Below are 14418 nucleotides of genomic sequence, written 5' to 3'. Positions count from 1 at the left end.
ACAACTAGACTGAAGAACAAAAGGACAGCAACTTGTCTGTTCCCCTTCCCTCAATTCCCCAGCACTGTTCCCATCCCCCAATTCCTCAATAAAAATTAAAAAAAAAAAAAAAGCAGTAAGAAAAAAGTACAGAAAAGACTCTCACCCACCCCGGCTCCTCCAGACAACAATTTTATTAGTCCCTTGTTTATTCTTCCACTGTGATATTATGCAAATATAAGCAATTATGGATATACATTCTCATTCCCCTTCTTACATAAAATGCATTATATATATTTGTATACATTTTATATAATATATATTTATATATATATATATGTACATACACACATTGTTCTTCACCTTGCATTTTTCATTTAATAATATATCTTAGAGATATTTCCATTTCAATAAAACAAATTTTCCTTACTTTTTATTACAGCTGTATATTATTCCATTGTGTGGATGTACAGTTTATTAAACCAGTCCTCTACTGATGAACATTTGTATTCTTTTCCATTTTTTACTATTGGAAACAATGCAAAATATTTTCAAAGCACATTTGCAGGTATATCTGTGGGACAGAGTCTCAGAAATAGAGGATATTTGAATCAAAATGCAAATGTATCTATAGTTTTGGTAGATATTGTCAAATTCCTCCCCATATGAGTTGTTCTATTTTACAACCCCACAGCAATGTGTGAGAATGCTTATTTCTCTATGGCCTCATTAAGGTAGGCTTTTAACTTTTCAATTTGTTGCTAATCTGGTGGGAAATGGTATCTCAGCATGGTATTGGTGTCTGTTGCTCATATTATGAGAAAAGTTTGACACTTTTCTATACATATAAGGGCCATTTGTATTATCTCTGAACAGTCTCTTCAGATTTTTTGTGCTTTTCTTCTTGATTTTTAGAGCTCTGGAAAAACAGGGAGATGAATCCCTTTGTGATATGGATTGCAAATATTTTTGCCAGTTTTTAATATTTTAGCCAGTTTGTATTCTTCCTCAGGGAACTGGTAAGAGGGAAAGTCTTCCTCTTTCCTAAAGCTCTATCTCAGCACCTCTCTTTTCCACTCAATATTCATTCATTCATTCATTCATTCATGTGTTCATTCATTCAGAGGGATTCAACAAAGTGTGGATGAAGGCAATAACTGGAAAAAAATAAAACTATTTCATGACCTTATATACCTCGCTGAGTTAACATTCCATAATAAACCAGTTATACTTACTTATGCATCATAATATTTTGATATTTTAAAACCAGACATATATCATTTTGTAATTAGAAGAATCAATACTATTGTCAATAGGGATTGGGAAGCATTAGAGACTGCTGATAAAATCCTGAAAAGCATAAAATAGAAAATGAAAATTATCCACTGACACTATTAATATATTAGTGTATTTCTTTCCAGTTTTTTTCCTCTATGTATGTATCATTACATCTGCTATATCATGCACATTTTCCTAAGTCATTAAAAATGATCCTATAACATAATTTTTCTTGCTGAAGAATACTGCATTACATAGATATGATTTAGAAAACATTTGTTATTACAAAGTATTCTTTTCTTCTTTTAAAAAATAGTAGAAATAACATGGTAATGTATACCTTTTATACATATTTCATCTGATTATTTCCTTAACATAGATTCTTAGATGTGAAATTTCTGAGTCAAATGGCATTGACATTTTAAAGGCTTTTGATATATATTGCCAAACTGTTTTCTGGAAAGGATGCTGCCAAGTATTCAGGGGAAATTTAATTCAGTGAAATTAATTTATTACAAAACAAGCAAGGCTAAAAATGAATAAGCTCTAACCACATAACTCAAGAAGCTAAAAAAATATATAAACCTGGGCCGGCCGAGTGGCACGTTGGTAAAGAGTTGGCTTGGGACACCAGCTCTGAGCAGCAGGACCGCAGTTCGGATCCCACATGAGGGCCAGTGACACTGCGCCCTCTATAGCTAAGATGGTGAACAACAGCTCAACCTGGAGCTGGGCTGCCATGAGTCGCCTGAGACTGCGTAGGCTGCAGCCTCTGCTGCAGTGGGCTGCCATGAGCTACCATGAGTGGCTGGCAGCTGGTGCGAGCTGCTGTGAGCCACTGTCCAATGGCCAGCAAGTGACTGCCTCACCCGGGAAGAGCGCAATGATAATATCAACATGGGCGAGTGAAAGGACGTCCTCCACAACAAGACTGAAGAACAAAAGGACAGCAGCTTGTCTGTTCCCCTTCCCCGATTCCTGAATAAAATCTTTTAAAAAAAAGAAAAACTATAAACCTAAAAGAAGTAGGATACAATAAAGAATAAAAAAAATAATAAAATAGAAAATAGCATGTAGAAACACAATGTGTCCTGATTAGGAAAAATATAAGTAAACCTACACCTAGATACATTTAGTTAAATGGCAGAATATTTGTCAGCTTTTCAGAATTTTGCAAAACCCTTTAAAGATAAAGAAGTAATCTTAAAAGCAACCAAAAACAAAAGACAGACTGTCTGAAAGGGAATAATAAACTAATAACAGACTTTCTAATAGCAGCACTAGAGACTAAGGAACTGCTGAGTAAAACTAAATGTTAACTTAGATTTGTATACACAGCTATGACACAAGAGTGAGGGAAAATAAAGAAATAAAGAATTTACTACTCTCAGACACACTTGCTGAAAAGCTGAGGGATTCTTTTATTTTATTTATATAAGAAACATTTGTATAAGGCTTAGTACGTAGGCACTATTTTGATCATTCTATAAATATTCATTTGATCCTAATAACAACCCCATAAAGTAAATAATAATATCATCCCTATTTTACAGATGGAGAAATTGAAGAACAGAGAAATGAAGTAATCTGCTCAAGGTCATGTAGCTAAAGATCAGCAGAGCCAAATATCAAACCCATAGAGTCTACATGCAGAATTGGTGCTTTTAACCACATGACAAGCTGCCCCTGCTCTGAGAGGCTGAGGAAATAGAACTCAGAGGAAGGAGGAAATGCAAGAACCATTGGTAAGAAACTGCCAAATGTGCAGGTTAATCCAAACTGTCATTGGTCATTTACAATAATAATAGTGACAAATTTGGGGGCGTGTTAAAAACACAATGAAAATAAAACCATGATAACATGTAACATGGGAGAAAAAGAAGAGTTCGTGTTCTGCTCTATGTGGTTAAGGAGGGACAATACACAGATTTTGTTAAATTATGCATGTTAACATAAAACAAAAATATATAAAAATTTAACTACTAATCTTGCAGAGAAAAAAGAAAACATCATCCAATGGAAGGAATGAAAGGAGAGAAAAAAAGAGACAAAACCCCCAAAACTCCGAATCCAACAGATTTTTTTCAAGGATTTTAACAAGCTGATACCACAATTATATGAAAGAATAATGGGCTTGGGCCGGCCGAGTGGTTTAGTTGGTTAGGAGCACAAGCTCTGAGCAACAGGGTCGCCAGTTGGATTCCCACATTGGCCAGTGAGCTGCTCCCAAGCTGAGCTGCCACTGATCTGACAACAGGTGGCAGGATGGCTCCGTGGTTAGAGCATGCGCTCTTAGCAACAAGGTTTCCAGTTTGACTCCCACATGGGATGGTGGGCTACGCCCACCTGCAACTAAGATTGAATATGGCTCCTTGAGCTGAGCAGCCACAAGCTGCCAACGGGCAGCCAGATGGCGACTGGACTTGGCTCTGAGCTAGCTGTGTCCTCCACAACTAAGATTGAAGGACAACAACTTGACTGCTCCCCTTCCCCGATTCCCCAACACTGTTCCCCTTCCCCAATTCCCCAATAAAATCTTAAAAAAAAAAAAAGAAAGAAACTGTGGTACATTTATATAACGGAGTATTACTCAGCTATAAAGAATGAAATCTTACCATTAATAATAACTATATGGATGGACCTAGAGAACATTATGCTAAGTGAAATAAGTCAGTCAGAGAAAGGCAAATACCATATAATCTCACTTATATGTGGAATCTAAAGAATAGACTAAATGAACAAACTAATCAGAAACAGTCTCAGAGATATAGAGAAAAAACTGAGGGTTGCTAGATGGGAGGGGGGTTGGGATGAGGGAGAAGGGGAAGGGATTAGACAGCATAAATTGGTAACCACAAGATTGCCACAGGGATACAAAAGACAGTTTGGGGGATATAGTCAATAATATTGTAAAGATTTGGTAGGGTAACTGATGGACACTTGTCTTATTAGGGAGACCACTTAATGGACAGTGTAGATGTCTGACCACTGCGCTGTACACCTGAAGCTGAATAATACTGCATGTCAACTATAATTTAATATATAAATATATATAGTCACAGGGTGTGGAGTACAGCACAGGGAATAGAGTCAATGGAATTGTAACAGCTATATACGATGTCAGAGGGGTAGTAGATTGGGGGAGAGGGGTTATCACTTTGTGAGGGGTGTAAATGTCTAACTATTACATTGTTTTGTACACCTGAAACTAACAAAAAAAGAAAGAAAAAAATTAATTTCATTACATCAATATATCATATAATGGAATATGACACAGCCACGAAAAAGATTGAAATGGGTCTAAATATTTTGACATGTAAAGATATGTAACACTTATTATTAACTGAAAGGATATTGCAGAACTCATTTTTGTAAAATAAATAAATACACAGATACAAAATAAGCACCTCATCTTATTGTACTGCGCTTTCTTGCACTTCACAGGTGTTGCTTTTTTACAAACTGAAGGCAACACCCTCCACCAACAACTTACTTTATTATGATACTCGCTTTATTACAGTGGTCTGGAACCTAAACTGCAATATCTCCGAGGAATGCCTGTGTGTGTGAGCTTATATTTTTTTCTCCCTGTTTATATATAAATATAAACAGAAAAGCATCTGATACTTTTTACTTTATGTATAATACACTTTTAATATTTTCTAATTAAAAAGTAATCACAAGGAGGGGGGAACGGGAAGTGACTGCTTAATGGGTATGGGGTTTTCTTTTGGGGGGATGAAAATGTTTTAGAACTTGATAGAGGAGGTAATTACTCAACATTGTAATGCCACTGAATTGCACATGTTAAAATGGTTCATTTTATGTTATGTGAATTTCACCTCAAAAGAAAAAAAGAGAAATACAAGTCGGGGAGGGGAAACAGTTTTTTTTATTTAGGTAGCAACATTTTTCCTTCTTCAATAGTAATTTGGACACTCTGATACCTGAATCTCAAGCCCTTGCTTAGTTAAACACTTTTAGAGCCTACAGCTTTTAACAACCAAGGAAAAAAAAATTCTCCAAAGAGTAGCTGTCCTCACCCACTAAGACCAGGTTGCCATAGATCTCCTGCATCACCTCTTTGTACAGGGCCCTTTGTGCAGGGTCCAGTTGCCCCCACTCCTCGATGAAGTCCATAGCCACATCCTTGAACGTAACAGGTTCCTAAAACACCAATGAACAGTAATTCCTCTTCAGGGAGCAAGCATCTACACCACCATTTGTGGTACAAAGGGTAAACTTGGGAATACTGAGACAGGTAGACAGAATAAAGGGACTTCAGAGTTCTGCCCCAAGCCATAAGAATTAAAAGAACAATACAATTGGGCCGGCCGAGTGGCGCGATGGTTAAGAACTCGCTTGGGATGCCAGAGGGCCCCGGTTCGGATCCCACATATGAGGGCCAGTGACACTGCCCTCTACAGCTAAGATGCTGAACAACAGCTCAACCTGGAGCTGGGCTGCTATGAGTCGCCGGCGACGGCGTGCAGTCCCTGTGGCAGTGGGTTGCCATGCGCTACCGTATGTAGCCAGCAGCCAGCAGCCAGCAGCCAGCAGCCAGCAGCCAGCAGCCAGCAGCCAGCGTGAGCGGCCAGCAGCCACAGTGAGCGGCCGTCCAGAAGCCGGCGACTGATCTGCCTCGCCCGGGAAGAGCGCAATGATGGTGCCAACTTGGGCCAGTGAAGCAGCGTCCTCCACAACTAGATTGAAGAACAAAACGACAGCAACTTGTCTGTTCCCGTTCCCCCAATTCCCCATCACTGTTCCCATCCTCCCAATTACCCAATAAAAAAATCTTAAAAAAAAAAAAAAAAAAGAACAATACAATTTTAAAAAATACATGTATCTTATACAGAGGCTCACCAAGGCTAATAATATGAAGAGCGCTTAAAAATCAATTAAAAAAAGATAAAATATGCTGCCTCACAAATTATCACAGAAATGGACATTCAGATAATGAGACATTATTTCCCCCTATCCATTGGGCAAAGATTAAGACTTCTAATCCCCATCTCTAGTGAGAGTGTGAGGAAACAGGTACCCTCACACACTGTTGGAAGGAGTATAAACTGGTACAACTTTTTAGGAGAACAGTTTGGCAGTATTTATCAAACATATCCTTTGATCCAGCAATTCCAATTCTAGAAATTCATCCTCATTATGATAGCTAGTGACTTCCTTGCTGATAAATCCAACGGAAAGTTTTCAATCCTTTTTATGCTTGATTCCTTGGCATTATTTGGCCCTGCTGACCTCATGGTCTTCCTCAAACTCTCTCCTCTTAGAGCAGCGGTTCTCAACCTGTGGGTCACGACCCCTTTGGGGGTCGAACGACCCTTTCACAGGGGTCACCTAAGACCATCAGAAAACAAAAAGATATTTACATTATGATTCATAACAGTAGCAAAATTACAGTTATAGAGTAGCAACGAAAATAATTTTATGGTTGGGGTCACCACAACATGAGGAACTGTATTAAGGGGTCACGGCATTAGGAAGGTTGAGAAATGCTGTCGAGGCTGATATCAGAGTGACCTGTTTTTTGTTTTGTTTTGAAGTGTGCTTGTCTCTTTTTTTTTTTTTTTTTACGATTTTTATTGGGGAATTGGGGGATGGGAACAGCGCTGGGGAATTGGGGGAAGGGGAACAGACAAGTTGCTGTCCTTTTTTTTTTTGTTCTTCAGTCTAGTTGTGGAGGACGTTGCTTCACTGGCCCAAGTTGGCACCATCATTGCACTCTTTCCGGGCGAGGCAGATCAGTCTCCGGCTTCGGGACGGCTGCTCACGGCTGCTGCTGGCCGCTGGCTATACACGGTAGCCCATGGCAACCCACTGCCACAGGAGCTGCAGCCTACTCCGTCGGCGACTCAGGGCAGCCCAGCTCCAGGTTGAGCTGTTGTTCAGCATCTTAGCTGTGGAGGGCAGTGTCACTGGCCCTCATATGTGGGATCCGAACCGGGGCCTTCTGGTGTCCCAAGCCAGTTCTTAACCATCGCGCCACTCGGCCGGCCCAGAGTAACTTGGTTTTTCTCTCTACTTCTCTGATCACTCTTTCTTAGTCTCCTTCTCGACTCATCAATGCTGGGGTTCCCTAGGTTGGATCCTAGGCCCTCTTCTCATTCTCCCTATGTGACCTCATCTATTCTGATAGCTTCAAATGCCATCTGAAGGCTGACAACTCTCAAATGTATATTGGCAGCCAAGACCTCTAGCCACATCTAGAGTTCCAGATAAAACTCTCTAATTGATGAACATCCAGTAAGCAATCTATAGTAGGCAATCAATAAATATCTACCAAGTGAAATAAATACCCACTTGGATGTCTCAAAGGTATCTAAATCAACCTACTCAATTCGGACTTGATCTTCCTTTCCAAACCTGCTTCTCTCCCACCGTTCCTTAACTCAGGAAACCACACCTCAACCACCCAGATGTTCGAGTCAGAAAAACAGGGGTCAGGCTTGATTTCCTCTCTCTTATCCCTCACATCGGATCCATCACTAAATTATGGATGACTTTGAGGGCTTTAAGACTCCAGTAGAGGAAGTAACTGCAGATGGGGCAGAAATAGCAAAAGAACTAGAATTAGAAGTGGAGCCTGAAGATGTGACTGAATTGCTGCAATATCAGGATAAAACTTGAACAGATGTGGAGTTGCTTCTTATGGATGAGCAAAGACAGTGGTTTCTTGAGATGGAATCTACTCCTGGTGAAGATGCTATGAAGATTGTTGAAATGGCAACAAAGAATTTACAATATTACATAAACTTAGTTGGTAAAGCAGCAGGCAGGGTTTGAGAGGATTGACTCCAATTTTGAAAGATGTTCTACTGTGGGTAAAATGCATCACACACTACAGAGAAATCGTTTATGAAGGAAAAGTCAGTCAATCGATGCAGCAAACTTCATTGTCATCTCATTTTAAGAATTGCCTTAGCCACCCCAACATTCAGCAACTCTGATCAGTGAGCAGCCATCAACATCGAGGCAAGACCCTCCATCAGCTATAAGATTACAACTCACTAAAGGCTCATAAAATGGTTAGCATTTTTAGCAATAAAGTATTTTTTAATCAAGGTATATATATTTTTTAGACATAATGCTATTGCACACTTAATAGACTACAGTATAAACATAACATATGCACTAGAAACCAAACAATTTCATGTGACACCCTTTTTTATACTTGTTTTATTGCGGTGGTCTGGATCTGAGTGCACAGTATCTCTGAAATATGCCTACATCTATTACACAAAGAGATTCCACACATATTTTCTCAGTTACTGATGGGTCAAGCAAACAAACATAAATATGTAAATATACAGAAATTTTGAACAAGTCAGATCTTATGGACACCTACAGAAGTTGACACCTACCTTTAGAGAATATGCATCAAGCACACATGAAACATTGCAAAAACTGACTATATCCTAGGCCATAAAGCACCTATCGACAACAAAAAATAGACTTGGAAGAGGTATGGAAGTTTGCCATATATTCAAATAGTCTCTTTAAGAAATAAAAGCTCACCTCTTTCAAAAGTCTTCCTCAATCACCCCAGTGCACACTGATTTTTCCCCTCCTCCAGCAGGTAGGACTGACTGCAGTCCTCAACTTGAGTATATAAATGAGCATGGAGCAGTCATGACTAAGTGGATAAATGAATGAGCAACACGTTAGGAACAGAAGAGACCAAATTTAAAGGAGGGCACCAGACAAAAAGAGAGCATTCCCTTAGGAGTCTTTCATTTCACAGACTAGGCCCCGCCCTCTAGATGTGTACAATTTAGGCTCATTCTCTGGATGAGAAGACTTGTCCACTGACAACATGCACAGCAGAGGCAACAGACCAAGAGAAGAATCATGGCTCCAACAGTTCATAGCTTGGTGAACTTGACAAATCCCTAAACCTCACCACGCCAGTTGCTACATCTGTAAAATGGGACTATCCGCTTCTCACAATTGTTGTGAGAGTTAAAAAAAAAGTCAATGTTGACTGTATGTAGCATGCAGTAAGTGTTCCATAAATGCTGGTTTCGGTCTTTCCTAAAGAAGAAAGAGGAACTTATCTTTTTCCTCCAGAGTAGGCACATTCTAGACTAAAAAAGGAAAACTGCATCTCACCTGGGAATTGGTCATCTCTTCTTCCTGGTGGGCAGGGTCAGGGTGTTAAGGAGGCCAAGCTGTAGGAGAAAGGAGCCATGAGGCCAAGCCTGACTTGCAGCCCCAGGGTGGCCAGCTGGGACAACTGTTCAGCCTAGGCTAAATCATTCCCTCAACCACTCTGCACTATGATGCCTTCTTTTCTCCACACTACAGATCGTCCACCATCTCAGGTAAGTCCTCGTCCCTCTATTCTGAGTCAAGACCTCCATAGACTCTCTTTGGTCCCTGAAAGTGGTCACCCGACCCAAGCCTTGCTAAGTGACCTCTGCAGCCCCAGCAGCTCTGGAACCCCTCCCTCCTCCAGACTCCAGCCTTGGCACAGTGGTTTACGGGGGAGGCCACAGGTCACAGGTGTGTCCTCTCAAAATAGGTTCCAGCTGCCTGTGGGGCTGCAGCCTTCATTCTTATGGCTTGTTCCTATGGGCTCTGGAACGCCTTTTCCTCGGCCGGCATCTTTCTGCTGGGCCCCAGGTCTGTAACCCCCGCAAGAGTCCTACAGTCGGAAACCCAGCTGGGCTCAAGTTATTAAGCTAAGCACTTACCGGGATACAGACCTGGAGGAACTCAAGCTAGGGACCTCTGGACACCGGGACTGCAACACTTGAGGGAGAAACCTGAGGCACCAAAGGGTGGAAACACCGGGCACACACTGCTCTGTGAGGCGAGACCCGCACCTGACCCCCACCGCCGCTATCCTGGGACCGCGGCCAGGACCTGAGGCCGCTCACAGCCCGGAGCAGCGGGGCACACAGCTGCCGAGCCAAGGCTGGGGTCTGAAGGCAAAAAGGATCTTGGAGCCACTCGGGAGGCAGATGCCTAATGCTCTTGTCTGAGATGAGCAAAGCTGGGTGAAGTGACTGCTTTAGGGAAGTGGGAAGGATCCAACCCTCCGCAGCCAAATCGCAGGCGCCACTCTTTTTGGGGACCATCGCTCCTGGGGCCTCAGATTTGGGCTTCAAGTCCCTCAATCCCACCCCCACTCTGGCCCTCTGATCTCCATCTTCCCGCTGACCCGTGGTGCCCCCTCCGAACCCCAGTCTTGCAGCGAGTAGATGCCGGCGCTGAGAAGACGCACCCAGACTCACCTGCTCTGCACCCGCACGCCCCGCCGAGCCTGCTGCCGGGTCCTATTGCGCTTGCGCGGAGAGAGCCGGCGGCACCTCCCACAAGTCCCTGCGGCGCATGATCTGAGTCAGCCGCGCGGCCGCGGAGCGCAGCCCCGTCCTTCTTGCTGTAGCGTGTGGAGATTCCTCTTTCAGTCTTACCAGGGGCTAGAAAAAGCACTTTTTAATTTTAATTCCTGGGACCCGACAATTGGAGTGCAGATGGCTTTCCTTGCTCGCAATGTAGATGTTCGCGCCGCCCCGCGGAGCCCGAGTGGGGCGGGCCGAGACGGGGTGAGCCCGCCCTGGACTGATCCTGGCTCCTTAAGCAAGCGATTGGGGGCTAAGAGGGGATAGAGACTGGTGTCTCCTATTTGGCCGGTGTTCCTCTCCGTGCGAGGGATGACGATCCCTCCTTCACTTCATTCACGTCTGTTTTAAATCTCCTCTTGAAGGTCTTCCCTTGGCCCCTCCATCTTAGTTTCTAATTACATTCGATCCCCTCACAGGTTTTTAAAAATATTTTAGTTATCAATACCTAAGATGATCTGTTTATTGGGTTTTGAATACTGGTATTTTGAGTACTAGTATCTTGCCTTTCTTACTTACTGCTATATAATCAATATATAATCAGAACAGGGGGTCAGCAGTCTACACCCAAAGGGCCAAATCCGGCTTGCTGGCTGTTTTGTAAATAGTTTTATTAGAATACAACTACACCCATTCACTTACATGTCTGTGGCTGCTTTCATGCTACTGAAACAGAGTAGTCATAACAGAGACAATATTGCCCACAGAGCCTAAAATATTTAATAGCTGGTCCTTTACAGAAAAAGTTTGCCAACCCTTGATTTACAGCAATGAATATTGATGCATCTGCTTTCTATTCTTTGCTTAGTGGATCTTGTTCCATTCGTTTATTTTCCATCCTTTCTGAATGATTTTGCTTCAATGTCCTCGTATGCAACGTGTTTCTGGATTTTCTTTTTTTTATCTGATAGTCTCCAGTTTGGAAAAATATGGATTTTAAGGTCTCTCTTTTGTTAAGACAAAAGGAGGAAGCATAAAAAGAATCTCCTCCCTCTTGGTTAAAATATAATGAAGACAGAAAACCGTGATGCAAAAGGAAGTCACTTGGACCTTAGATATTTTGTTCCGCTACCTGCTGTGAAAGACCTTGCTCAGAAATCAGACTAAATGAATCCTTTCTTTGCCCAACAGAAAGTGAGAACTCATACTGATTAAACATGTTTATTGCCTTACTAGCTATAATTAACTCCTACTTGAAAAAATTATTTCAAGAAAATAATTTTCATAAGTGTATATATATACATATAAGCATGTATTATATAAGCATAAAAATAAGATCTTACCTGAAACTAATATTTGTGTCAACTATAATTGAAAAATTAAAAACAAAAAAATACCTCTTTATACTAGAAAAAAATCAACCTAATGTCTGATTGTAAACAAAAAAAGAATATATTTGAGTGTTCCTGTTAAAAGGGAAAAAGCAAAAGTAAAAATATCTCAAGGTGTAACATTCTAGAGGGAAGGTGAATATGAAAAAGGATATTTTGCTTACATTATGCATGGCTATTTCAGACTTTTTTGACAACCAGACAAAGGCTCAGACTTCAAATAAAGAAAAATAGGCTTCTGGGGATCTAAGGTCATGTTTGAGCTAAGTGTAAATAACATTTTGGGGTTCTTCTTACCAAAATCATGTTCTGAGGTTGAGGTTATACAGGAAAAGAAGGAAAGCTCCCATGTAGTAATATATGAGTCTAATACTAGAATACTAGGTGTTAAGTCTGGAAATGTGGGAAAATTATTTTTTATTGTTCTTTTTTCAGATTAATGGTCATACCTATAGCTTTAAATATAGAAGTACTTTGTCCACAAACATGTCTGAGCTTGAAAGAGGACGTATTAAACATATTATTTGAAAATATAACTCATTATTTAAAAATTTCCTTGCAGCATTATTTACAACAGCCAAGACTTGGAAGTGACCTAAGTGTCCACTGATGAATGAGGGGATAAAGAAATTGTGATATATATATATATAACAATATTGCTCAGCCACAATAAAGAAGAAAATCTTGCCATTTGTGACAATATGGATGGACCTTGAAAGCATTATGCTCAGTGAAATAAATCCGATAAAGACAAATACCGTATGATCTCATATATGGGATTTTAAAAAATCCAAATTCGTAGATAAAGAGTACAGATTGGTTGTTATCAGGGGCAGGGGTGGGGGGTGTGCAAAACGGGTGAAGGGGGTCAAAAAGGTACAAACTTCCAGTTTTAAAAATAAATAAGTATTGGGGGTGTAATGCACAGCATGGTGACTATAGTTCATAATACTGTATTGTATATCTGAAAGTTACTAAGAATAATCTTAAAAGTTCTCATCAGGAGAAAAATATTTTGTAGCTATGTGGTGATGGGTGTTGACTAGATTTATTGTGAACATTTCACAATACATACAAATATGGACTCACACCTGAAACTAATGTTATATATCAACTATAAATTTAGGGATATATTTTTTTAAAAATATGTTCAAGAATATAAAACACTACAATAACCTGTGATCATAACAATCATTTAACAACACAGGGTCTTTGCAAAGATAAGGGTCTTCCAATTACGTGCAAATATCTAGTTCTTGTAACCCTATTTTATTCAATTGAAAATGTATGTGATATTTTATGAAAAGAACTTTAAGTTCACTCAATTTTACTCAAAAATAATTTGCATACTTGATTATCAGACATGATTTTCTGCACACCTCGCACTCTCAGATTGTTGCTGCTGACATATGCATTCGCATAATATGTACAACAGTGTGGCCCAGTTTTCCCCTCTCAAATGTGTGCTCTAGACCCAAGAATTGCATTGTAATTGTGGCTGACAAACTGATTCTGAAGACAATTCAAAATTACCTTGGCAAGTTTCCCTTTTGAAATTGTCCTCAGAATCAGTTTGTGAGCCACATCGGACATTCTTTAGGTATTTATAGTCAGAGGACTTTCCTTTTTTTCAGCTCAACAGAAACTTCTGGAATGTCTGCAAAAGTGAAACTAGCATGTAGCCTCCTAAATAACTTGGAAAGTGTTAAAGAAAAAAGATATTCAATGATACCTGTTAAAGATGGCAGGGCAGACCTTATTCAGGATTATCACAATAGGTACCGGGACCATGGTAAAGGGATTTTAGTAGGGGAGGAAAAATTGAGCTCAACTCCGAATACAGTATGGACTAGTGGAATTGATAGCCAAGGCGCAGGGTGGGGGAAGGGGGTCAGTGGGTGGAAAATTAGTAAGAGGAAACACCAGGGGTAAGGGAGAGGACTCTTGCTGAAGACAGTCCAGGATAGTCAGACATCATCTGAAGGATGGCAGAGGAAGAGGAACTGATCAGATATCGGGAGGGGGGAGCATTTTGGTTAAACTGACTTAGGGTTCTTGCTAAAGCTAAATTTTACAAGGAAGTGTACAGAGCCTTGGAGAAGGTTCAAGAGCCTGACTAAAGTTTAGTCGAACAAAGAATTTTTGTCAGTAGAAAAGATTTAATTTAGATCCTTAAGTTTTAGTATGCTTTTTAAAAAAAGCACTACCATTCATTTATAATCATTATTCAACATTACTCTTCAAAAAATGGCTAATGAAAGAAAAACAATGCAACATAGTTGTAACTGAGCTTAAATTGAAAGGAAGAGGATTTCTGAATTTAGGTTCAAGCTGTTCTAGAACCACCCAAGAAAAGGCATAGAGGTTTTCTGATGTTATCAATGGATACTGTGGACAGCAATAAAAACTTTAGCTTAAATAATGATAGTTCATCCTTTTAAGGGAATATGTTGAACTTAGAAAATTCA

The 14418-nt window shown here is 40.3% G+C and overlaps 1 long non-coding RNA gene across 1 annotated transcript; it reads right to left on the bottom strand.

Moving 5' to 3' along the window:
* Nucleotides 1-8807: 8807 nt before the first annotated feature.
* LOC109383425 (uncharacterized) lies at nucleotides 8808-10608 on the bottom strand. Its single transcript, XR_002124177.1, has 3 exons — nucleotides 10512-10608; nucleotides 9385-9443; nucleotides 8808-8908 (listed from the first exon to the last, which is right to left on the bottom strand). It is a non-coding gene; the product is annotated as an uncharacterized LOC109383425 (long non-coding RNA).
* Between the last annotated feature and the right edge of the window lie 3810 nt (nucleotides 10609-14418).

This window comes from Hipposideros armiger, unplaced genomic scaffold, assembly GCF_001890085.2.
Source record: "Hipposideros armiger isolate ML-2016 unplaced genomic scaffold, ASM189008v1 scaffold_82, whole genome shotgun sequence".
NCBI classification, from domain to species: domain Eukaryota; kingdom Metazoa; phylum Chordata; class Mammalia; order Chiroptera; family Hipposideridae; genus Hipposideros; species Hipposideros armiger.
The sequence above is the reverse complement of the archived record's forward strand: the minus strand, read 5'-3'. Positions and strand labels throughout refer to the sequence as shown.